We start from the raw sequence: 15,977 nt of genomic DNA, 5'->3' as shown, positions 1-15,977 counted from the left end.
CACTTGCAATTATCATCACCACCTCACTCCACCTTTTCTGTAGCAGCAACGGTGACAGCGCGTCGATGATAGCAAAACGAATTTTCTACCATCAATAACTTACCAACCCCCCTTCTCTCTGTCTCACCCTTGTTCTTTCTCTCAACTATCGGATTGTACCCTTTTACTCTCTATCCATCTCAACTACAGCGCCGACAACAACAGTGACTTTCATTGTCGTCGTCTTCTTTTTTCTTTTTTTCCTTCTTCTTCTTCCTCACTTTCGTTATTCGATCTTCACTCGCTTTTTTCTTTCTTTTTTGGTTCTCTACTTATGCTCTTAATGCATGAGTATATTTAGTTGTTTTTAGTTGTTATTTCTTTAAATAAAGGTAGTGATCTATTATTTTTATTAAGATTTTCATGCTGTTAATGAATGTTTCTTGGAGTTTCTCTCCTTGAATTAAGTTAGAAATTTCTTTACTTTAATTGAGATTTTTTGGTGCTTTGATCAAATATTTTTTGGAGTTTGTTTTGTGCTTTGATAAATGATAAATGTAGGAAATGATAAAAAGATGCTAAACAAGAACAGAAGAGGAGATAGACAAAATAAGGATCAAAAGAACAAAAAAGAAAGCTTAGGACACACTTTCAAGTCAATGATACGCTTTAGAACTAAAGAGACACTTTGAAGGACACATTTTTTAGGTTAAAAATCACCAAGGTGAAACCTAGAATTATTTGTCGTCCAACGTGGAGGAAGTGACGTCCAACAACAAATATGTGTACGCATGATGGATGCGTACGCATGATGAATGCGTATGCACAAATGGAGCTAAAAGTGAAATCATGCGTCTGCATGCTACATGTGTACGCACGTTTTGGTACAAAAAGGGGTATTGCGCGTACGCATCCCTCATGCGTACACGCAAATGGTGACATAAGGAAAATCATGCGTATGCATCATCCATGCGTACGCATGACCCCCAGTTTGCGTTCTACGCTAGTTTTGTGATTTTCAACGACAGAAGCATATTTTGGGCCAAAAATTAGAGCATAGAAGCAGGCGCCCCACGGCCCTTTTATAGCGTGGCACGAGAAAATTAAACAGAGGCAAATAGCGCCATTCTTGAAAGAAAAAATTGTGCCGTCTAATATGGTTTGCATGCTGCTCCACGGCTAATCCTTAGCCCAACTCTCAGACTCCAATTTTTTCATTCATTCTTCAATTCTCAAAACTTCCAAAGAGTGAATCAAGCCCAAAAAATAAGCTTAGTTTAGTTTTGAATTTAATGTAATTTGAATTAAATTTGAATTTGCAGTTGTAATAGGTTATAAATAGGGAAAAGAGAATTGGAAAAAGATCCTTTTGTCATTTTCTTCACTTTTACATATTTTATTCTTGTAATTCCTCTAAGACATGAGTCACTAACTCTTTTTCATTGAAGGGAAGAGTTCTGTTAATTTCTAATGGAATGAATTCATTGATTTTCTATTTTTTATTTATGCATTATTGTTTCTAAGAGAGAATTTTCATTTTTTATTTTAATGATTCAAATTCATTGGAAGATGGTTTGAATCTAGGTTGAATTTCATGATCAATTGAAAAATTAAATCACTTGAATTAAGTTTGAAGATCCCCTCTCTTGATTCTTCTGGTTTTAAATTTAGATTTGATATGTGAAAGGGAATCACCTAAATTTAAATCTAAAAAATTGTGTGGTTTATAAATTAGGAAATGAGCTTCATCTCTTTTCATGAGAAATTGATCAAAAAATTGGCAATTGATTAAGTCAAAAGAAGTTAAAATACTAAAAAATTAAAATTCAATCACTTATGATTTGACAGAAATCTGTAATTATATAATTAAGATAAAGTTGAGATCTATTATTCCTAAAAAATTAACATCTCTCAATCTTAATGTTCTTCATCATATTATCTTTTAATTGTTTGCTTACTGTTTTCATTTACTACTTCATTTCAATTCTGCAATTAAGATTTATTTACTGTGTATGTTCTTAATTCATTATGAGCCTTGTTGTCATTTATTAAATTCAATCATTTACCTTTCAACTATTTATATTTTTGTCATTTATTTTTAGTCATTTATATTACAGTTATTTATTTTAATATTAAGTTATCTAATTTTATATTATGTTCTTTGATTAATTTTCATCTAAATTTAACTTGTTTAACTAAAATAGTCAATTAATTATTATTGTTTAATTCATTAGTTCTCGTAAAAATAATAATTCACTTACCGTAATATTATTTGATATGATCTGATACACTTATCTCAATAATTTATGCAAAAGTGATAGAGCACACAGATCTTCTCAGAGTGACAAATAGGCGTTGCTGCAATTGTATAACACTAATAATCCACCCTCATAATTCAGCATTTTATCTTTATTAACTCCATATAAAAAATAATTTCTGTATGATATATACATATATTTGATTTTTTTTATGTTTTTATTTATGTCGTTATTAATTATAATTTTCTATTATTCACTACTTAATTGATTTAATATGGAATCAAATATTAAATTAGATGGAATAAGTAAAATTTATTTGTAAAAATAGAATCAATATCGGAATATTATTTGAATGAGAGAGAGGTGATGGTGATTGAGAGTTACATTGCATTTGTGAATTGTGAAATGAATAATGTTGGGATTGAAGAACTTCCTCATCAAGACGGCGCTCTCTGATCTCTACCATAGAAGTTGTGTCGGTGGGTCACATTATTATTTCATTTTCAATCCCCAATTCTTGTCCTCCATCAAACAATAATTATACTATTCATTACCAATAGATAACCCTAACTAGCCCTAGCTACATTAGATTCCATTGTCGTCATAGTCGAGGAGCTAATAGAATATTTGTATAATGTGTATAATAAACTATAAATTAATTAAAGATCGAACTTTTGATCTTTTAGATCTAGAACTCTAATATCATGTCATGAAACCACTCATCTCAAAAATTTAAACTGATAAAAAAAATAATACTAATAATTATATCTCTAATACTGAATCAGACATTCCTAAACTTCTATTATACACATTAGACAGATACTCCATTAGCTCCTTATACTCCCTCTTATATTATAAGTATTATATAATGAATTCCTTTGCTTGTATTGTTAAGAAAAATATTTCTTTTAGAAGTAGAAATAGAAAAATATATTATAAAAATAATTTTTATTAAAATTAGAAGCAGTTATTTATTTTTAAATTACAATTATATATAATAGTGAAGAACAAATATTATTTCATATAATATGACATATTTAAAAAATTTAAAAAGCATAATTATTTTATTATATATTTATTTATTAATATAAAATAAAATATTTATGTAAATAATTAATAGAACATACTAATTATGTTATCCTTTTAGTGATATTTCTATTAAAATATTTATTTTAATAATAGCATGTAATATATAATATATTTTTTAGATACATACAGATACTACATACTAGCTAGTACAATTTTTTATTTTAAAATAGCACAAAAATTTTTATTTAACAAATAATAACCATAATATAATTTAAATCCAATTTTAGGATAATGCAATAGAAATAGAGAAATTTGATAAAAATTTGTACAGTGCAGTGGTTGGTATTTTATATTTTCTTAAATGGATATATTGTCTTTTTTAAAAACAGTATGGGAATAATTTGTAAGCCTAATCATTTTTCAAATTTTCCCTCTTCAATTGTTTCTGTTTATGGCAAAAAGAATCATTACTTGCTTCTAGAAAAACACAAAAAAAAAATTACCTTATTTTTCATTAAAACTTTTTAAAAGTATAAACCAATTACTCAAAAATAAAATAAGTAATTTTTTTTTTTAAAGAGATACTTGTTTTATTTATTCTAAAGTAGATACACAAAGAAACCAGCCCAATACAGTGTCACCTATATTACTGAGACAACTAGTAGCAGTTAAAGTGTCAAAATTAATCTAACCCCAATCTCAGTTTCATCATGCACTCAGTTATCACCACCAACACAGCTTAGTAACAGCTTGCTTTGTCGTTTTATGTGTGTCTATATATATTTGTGTTGGCTTGCTTAATTAATCATCACCAGCATTAGCCCAATTCATTGTATGCCACTTAAATGTTTAATACTAATTTACATATAGAATAAGTGAGATTTTAGTTGAGTGGTTAAATATATTATCTTTCAATATGTTGTATTTGAATTTAAATATTGATAATGATCAAATAATAGATAAAATCTTTAAATATATATGTAAATTTTAAAATTTTATAAGATACGAGAACATGTATACATATAAAATATAAAATATTTTTTGATAAATCGTAATAATATTTTAATATTTTATTGATATTAAAATATAAATTAATTTTTTAATTATTTTTAATGTCTTATTTTAATTATATAAATTATTTAAAATATTTTTTGTTTTAATAAATAATAATATATACTATTTTTAAATTTATTTTAAGAATACATAATAAAAATAAGATTGAATACGCTGACACGTGATTATATTTAGGTGTGTCTAAGATTATCTAAAAAGGAATTTTTTATTTTTTATTAAGATACGATTAGATACAATAAATACATTTGTCGGACGAATATTATATCCGAAATGTATCCGATATGTGAACATAGTAACTCAGTAAAATGTATATCCGTACTTTATAATAAATATGATATAATACCTATAATTAAAGACTGTCTGATCTAAAATATACATATAGAGACTTGTATGTATATTATGACCAATAAAAGCCACATTTCTTGCTTTTGTTTTGGGGTAATAATTTCATGACTATGGAGATGTTTGTAACCAATAATGTTGTCTTGCTTTTGTTGGAGTTATATTATTTTTTAATGTTAAAAGTTTACATTCTTAATAGATACTATATAAAGAAAAAGGGATAATATGTATGTCAAGTTCACTTGCTATATATCATCAGTTTTTCTTAACATGTCCTATTTTTTTTTATTCAAATAACATTAATTTTTTCTTTGTTAAATTATATATTACTTCTTCAAATTCTCTTTCTTCTTAGCAACAATTCAAAAATATTTCATATACATTTAAAGTCAACTACATTATGTATTTATGTATATTTATATAATTATATATATTAATTTATATATTTTTCTAATTAAATAATCAATTATTAAAATAATAAAACTTGATTATAATCAAGAACGAAGTTAGACTAAAATTTGGAGAAGGACCAAAAATTAATTTTACAATACAAAGAGATTAGAATAAATTTTTTATGAGATATTAAATACATGTTTCTATATACATCGGTTAATTGGTAAGTAATTTTTTATACATGCGTGACAATAATTATGCAGAAAAACAAAAAATAAAAAATACTGAAAATCTCAACTTACAAACACAATTTAAGAAGCATACTACATAAATAAAAATATATAAATAAATGAAAATTAAAGAAATGGTAAGACATTCAACACATGCTATATATACATGACCTATGTAGGCTTTTTTTTTTTTTTTTTAATGGTAGTTATAAATCTATTATATTTTTCTTGCATAACTATAGCTTTTTAGTTAACTTTCTTAGGGATAGATTTTGATTAAGTTAGGTGAAACTTATTAATTATTGCAATAAAGAGATCATAACCCTAACCTACTATATACTTTTGCAGCCTCTTCCATCTCTTTCTCATCTACTTTGAGAATTGATGAGATAATAACGAGATTGCATTTTGTAGTTTGCATTTAGTTACCTTAGCTTAATCACATGTAATGCCAAGTGCCGACTAATCATTAGTTCTCACCATGATGGCAACAAAAATAAATTTAAAAATAATATGAAATAATAATGATATTTATACCCCTAATAAAATTAGTGTCTATTTAAAGTAGTGAATGTGTTTGTTTATTATCCCAATAATAAGGCTACGTTTGTTTTTGAGAATAAAAAAAGATAAAATACTAAAGACTCATTTAAAAAATTTTAAAAGTAATTTTTTTGAATTTTTGACTTATAAAAAATAGTAGTATTAATGTTTGGTATAATTTTTAAAATTAAATCTTAGCTTTTTAAAAAGTTATTTGGAGCTTATAAAGAAATTAAATAAAATGACTTCTCTCATAATACTACTATTTTTTATCACATTTTTATAAAATAAGTATTTTTAGAGCTAAAAATCTAAATACAAAATAACTTATTTATAAACTACTTTTAGTATAGTCATTTATTGTTTAAGTTATTTTATCAAAATAAGCTTAATTAAGCTGTTTACCCAAATTGGGCCTAAGAATAAGATATAAAGAATAAAGATACATAATTTAGTATTTTTGTATTCTGTTTGGTGATAAAGTAGAACAAATTATAAAAATATAATTTATTCTCATTTTTTTTATTCAAAAACTTTGAGAAGGAAAATATAATAATAAAAAATATAATTATGAAAAATTAACAAGAATAATGAAAGAAAAAATAAAAAATAAATTGTATCCCTTGTTAGTGTCTCTGTATCTTTACTATCAGGATGGATATAAAATACACTAATTCAGTGTCTCTGAACACAATATCTCTGTACATGTCTCATCTCCCAAACACAATTTTATGTCTCTGTGTCCTTGTATCAGTATCCCGTTTCTATAAACAAACGCAGCCTAAAAAAATACATATATAATGACGCTTGGACACACACATATATATAATATAAGAATTTAATTTTGATGCACTATTAATATAAAATAGTTTTACGCATATATTTAATTATGTAATGTCAGATCAGTAAAAAAAATTACTTTTTACATTGACTACGTTAATAATTATATAAAAAATAAATATAATTGTATAATTATATATAATACTTTATACACTGTAAATGCATTAAAATTATATTCATAATATAAATATACATAAATACATATAGTATGTTTGGTTGTTAAGTCTATAATAAAAATATATATCTCAACTTTCTGATAGCAAAATATTAAATATACACGTATTTTAAGTATTGTTATATCCTTTTAAATTTTATTTCTCACTAAATAAATAATAAACCTACGTTACAATATTTATATTTGTGAAGAACATAAGACAAACTAAACACCGACTTACTTAATATTAAAAAAATAATTAGAAAATATGAGAGATATGAAAATGAATATGTTAGACTTTAATATTATATTATATAATTTCTCATGTGCAAATAGTAGCACATGCTGTCAAGAAGTAATAGTTCAAATGACATAGCCTAGTCTTTTCATACTTAATTAAGAGGTTGCGGGTTTGAGTTTTCATATATTCGATAAAAAAAATAAAAAATAAAAAATAAAAATAGTAGCACATGCTTGTTAGTTTTCCTCAATATCAATTGTTTCTCTTTTAAAAAAGAAAAAGAAAAAGAAAAAAAAATCTTTCTCTTAGCTTCTTAACCTACATGATTGTGACTTATTTTCTACTATATTAATATGTTACTAACTAAAAAATATCATATTAAAAGAAACATACAGTTTGTTATGTTTTAGTATTTTATTATAATATAATATTCTCCTATTGACTAGAAGTTGATGTGGGAATATGCCATTATTGATTATTGCCATCTATGAGTGATAATTTATTATATATGAATGAAAGGGACGTGACTAAATGTGCAAGTTTTGTTTTAGAGTAGACTTTTTCTATTTCTATTTTCCTGTACTTATACGTGTACACTGAATAAGATTAAGAAAATGAAATTTAAATTGCGTATATATGTTCATAATTATATATATGGAAGAATATTTGTTTATTTGACCAGATTTGTTGGCATTTTAATTAATTTAATAACATCACAAGCTAGCTAGCTAGCATTCATGCTTTCCGGCTTCTAGTGTTATTCTCATTTCAAGTTAATATACCGTTAAAATAATTTTCGTATAAAATTGATATTTTTTTGTGTTTAAATAATAAAGGGAAACACATACAAAGCAGATAAAATTAGTAGTTAAACGTTATTAAATAATAATTTAATTAAATTTATTAAATTATTTAATAATTTTTAATTATATATATTCGGATGAAATACGAAAATATAAATTTCAGGTTTTTTGCCATTTGTGAAATTTTTTTTCTTGTAATTATGAAAATCAGACAAAAATAGAGAACCCTATTCCAACTAACGTAAATCATTCCAAATCCTATTTTAATGTATTACGCCCGAATCAATCTATATTAATTTCTAAAAAGAATGCTCGAGTTAATTATTATTTAATTTATTTTCTTTGAATTCTTTTCAGGACTTTTTCTAGAAGGAGTTTGATAATAGTTAACAAGAAGAGCATCTGATCTTTTTATTTTCACTTTTTAATGTTCCCTCTATTAATATAAGATAAAAACTCAGGTACAGTCGATTTTAAGTGAAGTTGATAATTGAAAGTTGTTAGATGAAAATTTAGTTAAATCAATCAAATCATCTAATAGCTCTCGGTTATCAATTTCACGTGAGATCAACTGCACTTGAGTTTCTACCTTAATATAAAATTACTAATTTTCAAATAATATAATATCTATTGTATACTAGTAGGTGTGCACATCCCACTCCTAAACAAATTTTAGTGATTAGTTGGCACTTGATTATAATTTATAAAGGAAACAAAACTACTGTTTAATTTGTTGGTTGGCTCCACAAAATAGCAAGGTAATATATATTAAAGTAAGAAAGATATGGATAACTAATTAAAAAGATTGGCTAATAATCATTAAACAGATGTTTAAATCAGGACCATAATAAAATAGATAAATGATATATATTTTTTGAAAACTTAAATTTTAGTTTTTTTTTTTTTTTTTGCAATTGAAATTTATTCAGTGTATTTTTTTATAACACTCAAATTCTTATTACTTTTTTCTTGTTGGATTAAATTGGGTGTCTATAAACACTTCATCTTTATGTGCACAAAATTAACACTAAAAAACGACACAATTTATTTTTTAAAACAAAAAAAAAAGGTGAAAATCATCACATGAAGATTATGAAACTTTTATCTATTTTTATCACCTTTCACTTTAATTTGTCGAATCCTAAAAATTAATCTAGAAGCGATCACTGTTGATAAACATTTCCATATTGGAAAAGTTACATATTATTTGACACTTTTTTGGTCTTTCCATTTAAGGTATATGGAACTCTTTTTTATTTTTAAAAGAAGACATATACATTTTATAATTAATAAGTGAATTTGCATTATTTTATATCTAGATTTGCTGTCCACATCTATGATCGAATTTATGCTGAGATGCTACCACTAAAGAGCCATTTTTTTGGTAAGGAGGGGTGCACATTTATATAAGAAAGGACTCATATCAGAAAATCTTTGTTATGAGAAAAAATGTGAAGATGCAATAATGGAGACCGTGAGATGAAAATCAATGGCTAAAATTAAGATATAAAATTAATTAATGTTTCACATGACCTTCCTTTGATAATTCACTCCCTTTAGTTACTACACATCCTTAGTAGGTTTAACTTTGTATTAGAGATAAGTTTTTTCAATAACATACTTATTAGTAGTTTTATTTTGAAGGTTGTAGAAGACTTAGAGAAAGGGGAATTGAATCTATAGCATTCTTTTGCTTTAATGAATTAAGTTTTTAACATTAAATTTTTATTTAAAATCTGTTTGAACTGTGCAGTGAAAATTTTATGAGATAATTTTATTTTGTCTCATAAATATCAGAAAACAGAACTTAGAGAATGAGAAGAAAGATGACACAAGCATGTATCTTATAGTTCAGTTGTCTTGTGTAATGCAACTTACATTTAGTCTCCATCAAAATAGTGGTAGAATTTCCACTATAGTTAAAGTATTACATACATCAATTTTTTAGGATTCACTCAATCCTTTCTTACCTAACTTGACTTAGTTATGCTAATACTTAACTCTTCACTCTAAGTGTTAACCCAACTTAGAAAGGGGCACATCACAGGTACAAGATACAATACACATGAAACAACCTAAAGAAATCTGAAATCACTCTAGACTTTTTTTTCAAGTGTGTCACCCAGCCTTTTGTTACTCATAGACTTTTTCTTGTATTCTTACTTTCAGCTTTTTACCTCTCAAGAAATTATAAAAAGATATACATTAAAAATGAAATACAAACTATAAAATATGAATGAGATTAATGCATAAACAGCCTCTGTTGCTATAAGTTGAACCGAATTCAGCTGACTCTGATTAAGTTCTTCATCTTGGCGAAATGTTTCTTTTACTAGAAAACACTGTCCAAAGTTGATAAACTCTACAGAAAAACTCTTCAAAACAAATTCAAAATCTGGTTCTCTCTCCTTGCCTTGCCAACCAAAAAATTTTTCTTTTTTACTTAAGTAAGTTAATGAAGTGATGACTTCTGATGGAGGTTGATGGTCTCTTATGGAGGATGATGAGAGAAATTAAAGGAGGCTTTTTTTTAAAAAAAAAAAATTATAAAAAATAAATTGATCAAAAATAATTTTAATATTAAATATAATATTGAGAATCATTTTAAACCAAAAAAATATTAAGAGCGATTTTTATTTTAACTTCAACCAGTATTTATTCCTAATTTTAAATATTTACGTCTATATTACATCATTCATCCTAAATCGAACATAAAAACAAATCTTTCAAAAATATTTTGTATTTCTTTTTATAAAATCGTTGAGAAGAATTTTATTAAAAAAATTTATCTAGTACAAAGACTCAATTAGAAATTTTAAATTGTACAAAACTTAATAAAAGTTTTAATAAAATTATAAAATTAATAAATAATTAAACCTATTCATTAATAATTCCTTCCCACCATTTAATCTCAATTCTCAATTAATCTCAAAATTGTTTTAGCACCAAACTCAGATGAAATACTTCTTTATGAATTGGATAAATCATTGCATGTCCAACTAAGCTGCAAGGCTGAAAAAGAAAAGGGAGTTTTGCCGGGTGAAAGTTTGCTTTTGTGTTTTATACTTTTGTCGCCCTTTTAATTCTTTTCCTCCCCCTGTTGGATGATCTTTAAGTTCTCTCTCTTGTACACAATAATCAACAATTGATGCATATACCTAAGTAATTAAGTATCAATTAGGATTTTTATAAAAAGTAATTTGACCCTTATTTAGTTCTCTTACATAATATTTCAGAATTAATTATTTATGTGAGAAAAAATAGAATTTTTATTTTATAAAGAATAAAAATTTAAATCGAGTAATATATGAAGAATATATATATTATGGATCAATTTTTTTTAAAATGATAAAATAAGACACTAATAGATATTCTTGAATTAAAATAATAAAATTCTTACGTAAATAAAGTTATAAATTTAATAATAATTAAATATTTACTTTTTTATTTACTCCACACTACAAAAAAAAAACGTTGAGTATCGTTGAATTTATCGGTAGAAAAATGAAAAGAATTTGCCAGTACTATGATTACTGGCGGATGTCCCATTGGATTAAATCTGACGGTATAAATTTCGTCGATAAATATTTATTATCAGATTTTGTTGTCCACCGGTAACTTGCGGCGAATTTAGCGTCGGAATATGATGGTTTATGGACAACAAATCTGATGAACGTTACCGGAAAAAAAATTCGACGGTAACGACAACACCATAACTCCATAAGCTAAGCCTTCACGCCATTTTACCGTCGAAAAAATTCGACGAAAATTTTTTTATTTTTTTAAAAAATAATCTGAATGATCGCTAACGTCAGGATTTTTCGTTGGTAAATTTGCCGGTAGTGTCAATATTTTTTTATTTTTTTCAATCTATGATGGACTCCAATAGTTAATAATGATAGTCAACTCTCAGTTAACAATGAATAAATTAGTATTTTATCTGAAAACAGTGATTTATATACAATATAAAATATGAAATATATAGAATGTAAACATGAAATGAAAGTTTGATAATGAAATACGTAAGATAGAACTATATTGACGTTGATCTTATTCAAATTTATCATCTTCTTCCTCTGGTTCATCGTCCTCCTATTCCGAGGTAATTTCTTGATTATTGAACTCGTCTTCTTCTTCTTCATCTCCATCAACCCCGTCTTCTTCTTGAAGATCGTCGTCGTACGCGTCCAATGGTTATGTGTCGTCATCTACCCTAAGGTCACCGATGTCATAATCCATAACAGCCGACCTAAGGGTGATCGGATCACTAGTATCAACCATCATTTTCGAAGGAGTTGGGTCATGAATTTGGAAAGGTTACTGACCCTCTGTCCCATCAGACTCAATGTGACCTCTTGACTTAGTCTTAACCACAACCACCCAACCAGACTTACATGACTTTGGATAAGGCAAATAGTATACATGTCGTGCATTTTGAGGTCAAATAAAAAGGATTGTAGTGCTTATATTTACTGGTCACATTTACTTCAGTGATATTGTAGTCCTTGTGCTTTCGTATTTCTTGTCGCGAACTTGGATTATACCATTGACATTTAAACACGCACACCTTATACGTAGTGCTACCAAAATACTCTAATTGAATTATATTGTGCAACACACCGTACCAATCAGAATGACGACTACCGCCTAAATTTTCACGAATCTAGACCCAGTGTTATATATTTTCTTTCTAAACAACCATTGTAAAGAATGGAATCGATATCCATTAACATTGTATATCGGGTAGCTTGTGCCCTTATTCATTGGACCCCAACTAAGTGCAACTAGTTCTGAATATATTGTGTTAGCTAGATGCACTTTAACGTATTCTCTGAACTAAGAAAAAAAATTGTTCAGTGATGTATCAAGATTTGTTTCCTAGAATAACCTATGATACGATAGGATAAATAAGAAAATCTCACTGTAATACAGCATACAAACATTCAAAAAATAATCGATTTTCACCAAACTTAGACCCAATTTCGAAATTAACTTCTTTGCTCCGGAGGATGCCACTAGCCCCGGCAGGTACTAATTCGTTGCAAAGAGTGATCCACTTATCAAAAGACTTTTGGATGTGTTTTGACTCAGACTTAATACTCATCATTCTAACACTTGTAGACAATTTCGAATGAACAAACCCTTCGTACAAGGGTTTTATAGCAGATTCTAACAGATGATAAAAGTTATTTTCCTCTGAATTGGGCTCTTGTTCAACATCATCCATAACAGTAATACCTATTACATCAAATACCATCTTGTTGTATCTCTCTTGGTTACCCTCCCAATTCATTTCTTCCATGTTTAGTTCTTTAACAATCTGAATTCATGTTGATCGATCCCCAGATATATTGAAATTCGAGGCAGATTAGTTAATTCCCTACTCATCCACTTCTTTTTGTTTTATCCACATCCAATACCCATCCTTGAACCCATTACGATAGAGGTGAAGTGTTATATTTGAAAATCCTAACCATTTATTCAGCCGACACTTATAGCACAGACACCCAAATACCGCTCGAAACCTACACGGTTTCATGTTGAAGACATATGCAACAAATGCGTCAACCCCCTCAAAGAATTCAAGTTTTAAACAAACCCCCCGGTCCACTGTTGTTTCTATTATATATCCACAGACGATGACTTGGAATCATCTTGCAACAAATACCCTATAACTCATCCAACAACACAACTTATTAAAATGTTTAGAAAATTCGGGAGGGTGTCTCCTATAAATAAAATCTCCAACCAAATTCGATTTTCGTTTTCTCACAAACCAAACTTTTTTTATCCAATTTAAATAAAATTTTGGCAAAATTTTTCCTTAATTCAAAGACATCTACCAAATAAATTAATAGTTTTCACAAAGAAAATAGCTACCGGCATAAATGAGAATAAACATGAATTCAATAACACGTCAAATTAAATCATAACCGTTCTAGTGCGCAACCTCTTATAACTCCACAATTTTCTAACAAACAACGGTTTCGAGAAGGTGTCTCTACACAACCTTCTCCCACTTCTGTCCTAAAACGCTATCGTAGGAAAAGTAAGTCCGGTATAAAACTTAAGCAATTGATTGTATATAGAGATAGAAAATCTACTTGGAACACGGATGTATAGAATATGGAAGAAGCGAACTCCAATTGATCTCAGAGAAATAGCACCGTCCTAATAAAAAAGACAACTTATTAAATTCACAAGGTGAAACTAATTTAACAAACTAAATAAAATCTTCTAACAACTCAAGCACTCTTAATCTCACCCTACTTAACCTACCTTAACTTAATTTAATTTCTATTTACATTAAATTAACATAAAAAATCTTAAACCCTAACTTCATTACACAAATTTAATCAATAATTTGATAAAATACCTAACAAAATCCTAAACTTACAAAAAAATTGAAAAAAACTATACCAAACTCTAATCACAAACTTCAATACACTAATTTAATCAATAATTTGATAAAATACCTAACAAAATCTTAAAATCACAAAAAAAATTAAAAAATACAAAAATTATACCAAAATTACTTTTAATGGTGGCTGCAAGATAATGGAGGTGTGGTGGTGACAGGAGGCGGCAGTGACGGCGATAATGTGACCACCATCGATGGCCACAAATACGAACAGCAGTGGCGTTCCTGACAGCTCAAGTGGAGACAATATGCAACGGCAGCGGCGGAAGCTCCATGTGGTGGTGGTGACTGCGGCAGCTTCAATGCCGAAGAGAGAAGATGAGAAGAGAGAGAGTGGGTTTGCAAAAGTGAGGGGGAGAGATTTCGTGTTTGAATTTTACTCCAATATTAACGTCGGATTTACTAGCGAAAATTTCAGCCAGTAAATTGCCTAAACACAACGTTTCACTAAATCAATATACCGACGGCCGAATCTGACGGAAGCTCCACAAGTAAAGTTGCCGCTACTGAAATAAGATTTTGCGCCATTGATTACCATCGAATTTAGTGACAAAATATAAAATTTGACAGTAACTAATTCTAGGAACTATAACTCTTGTTTGTATTCATTGCAAAAAATGTCACTAAATCTATCAGTAATGACCGTCACTATATTCAACAGTAAATTTAACGGTATTTAACGTATTTTTTGTAGTGCCATTTTCTTGTTCTAACTAAAAATTATTTTTCTGTCTTTCAGTGTATAAATGAAAAACTCTCTACAACCTATATATTTTAGGGAAAGAAATGTAAATTACTAATATGCTTTGAAGTTAGACAATATTACATATATGATATTTCAATTTTCTAAAAGTAATCAATAATAGCATTATGTTTTTAGATTATACAACACTTAATACTATTTTATAAGAGTAATATTATATAATCTATAAATATTATTATTTTTTGTCAATAATAATTTATACACATATTTATAAAAATTTTATATACAAAAAATATATAATTTTTACATATATTTATCACAATTTATACATATGAATTAATATAGTTTACACTTATATTTTTAAAATTTATACATACAAATTAATAAAATTTATTTATTGAAAATAATTTAATATTTATATTAATTAAATAATAATAAAAAATACTAAAAATTACTGACCATAAAAAATCTCTCATCTTATAAAACATGACACTAATTATTCTTATAAATGATGTATGGAAAGCAAAAATCTTGCCTAATATTAGATAAAGGAAATGAAATTAAGATAATGTAAAAAAATGTGGATATATATATATATATGCATAGAAAGCATGAATCAATGAGTGGGAAAAGCCAAGAAACAGTGGCGTTTGTCTACTCTTTTTAAAGAGATAGATATTGATATAGATACAAGTAAAAGGGATCAAATCACAATTTTTGTGGTGCATACTATTTATGTATTATTATTGCTATAAATTAAAAGAAAACAATATGGCCAGCTATTACGCTGTCTTCCTTTACATTTAAGCCAACAAAAGCAATGGCCACTATTTAACCTCCTAATTCTTTCTTTTGCTTATTACTATATACATACATATTCATCAGATTCAGATCCTTAACTACCAGCCATATATACTTATATATAATTTAATTTATTTAATCTATTTTATTGTGTATGTATAGTCAG

This window comes from Arachis ipaensis, chromosome B7, assembly GCF_059453495.1.
Source record: "Arachis ipaensis isolate K30076 ecotype BB chromosome B7, ASM5945349v1, whole genome shotgun sequence".
In the NCBI taxonomy this organism is placed as follows: Eukaryota; Viridiplantae; Streptophyta; class Magnoliopsida; order Fabales; family Fabaceae; genus Arachis; species Arachis ipaensis.
Note: the sequence above shows the minus strand (reverse complement) of the source record.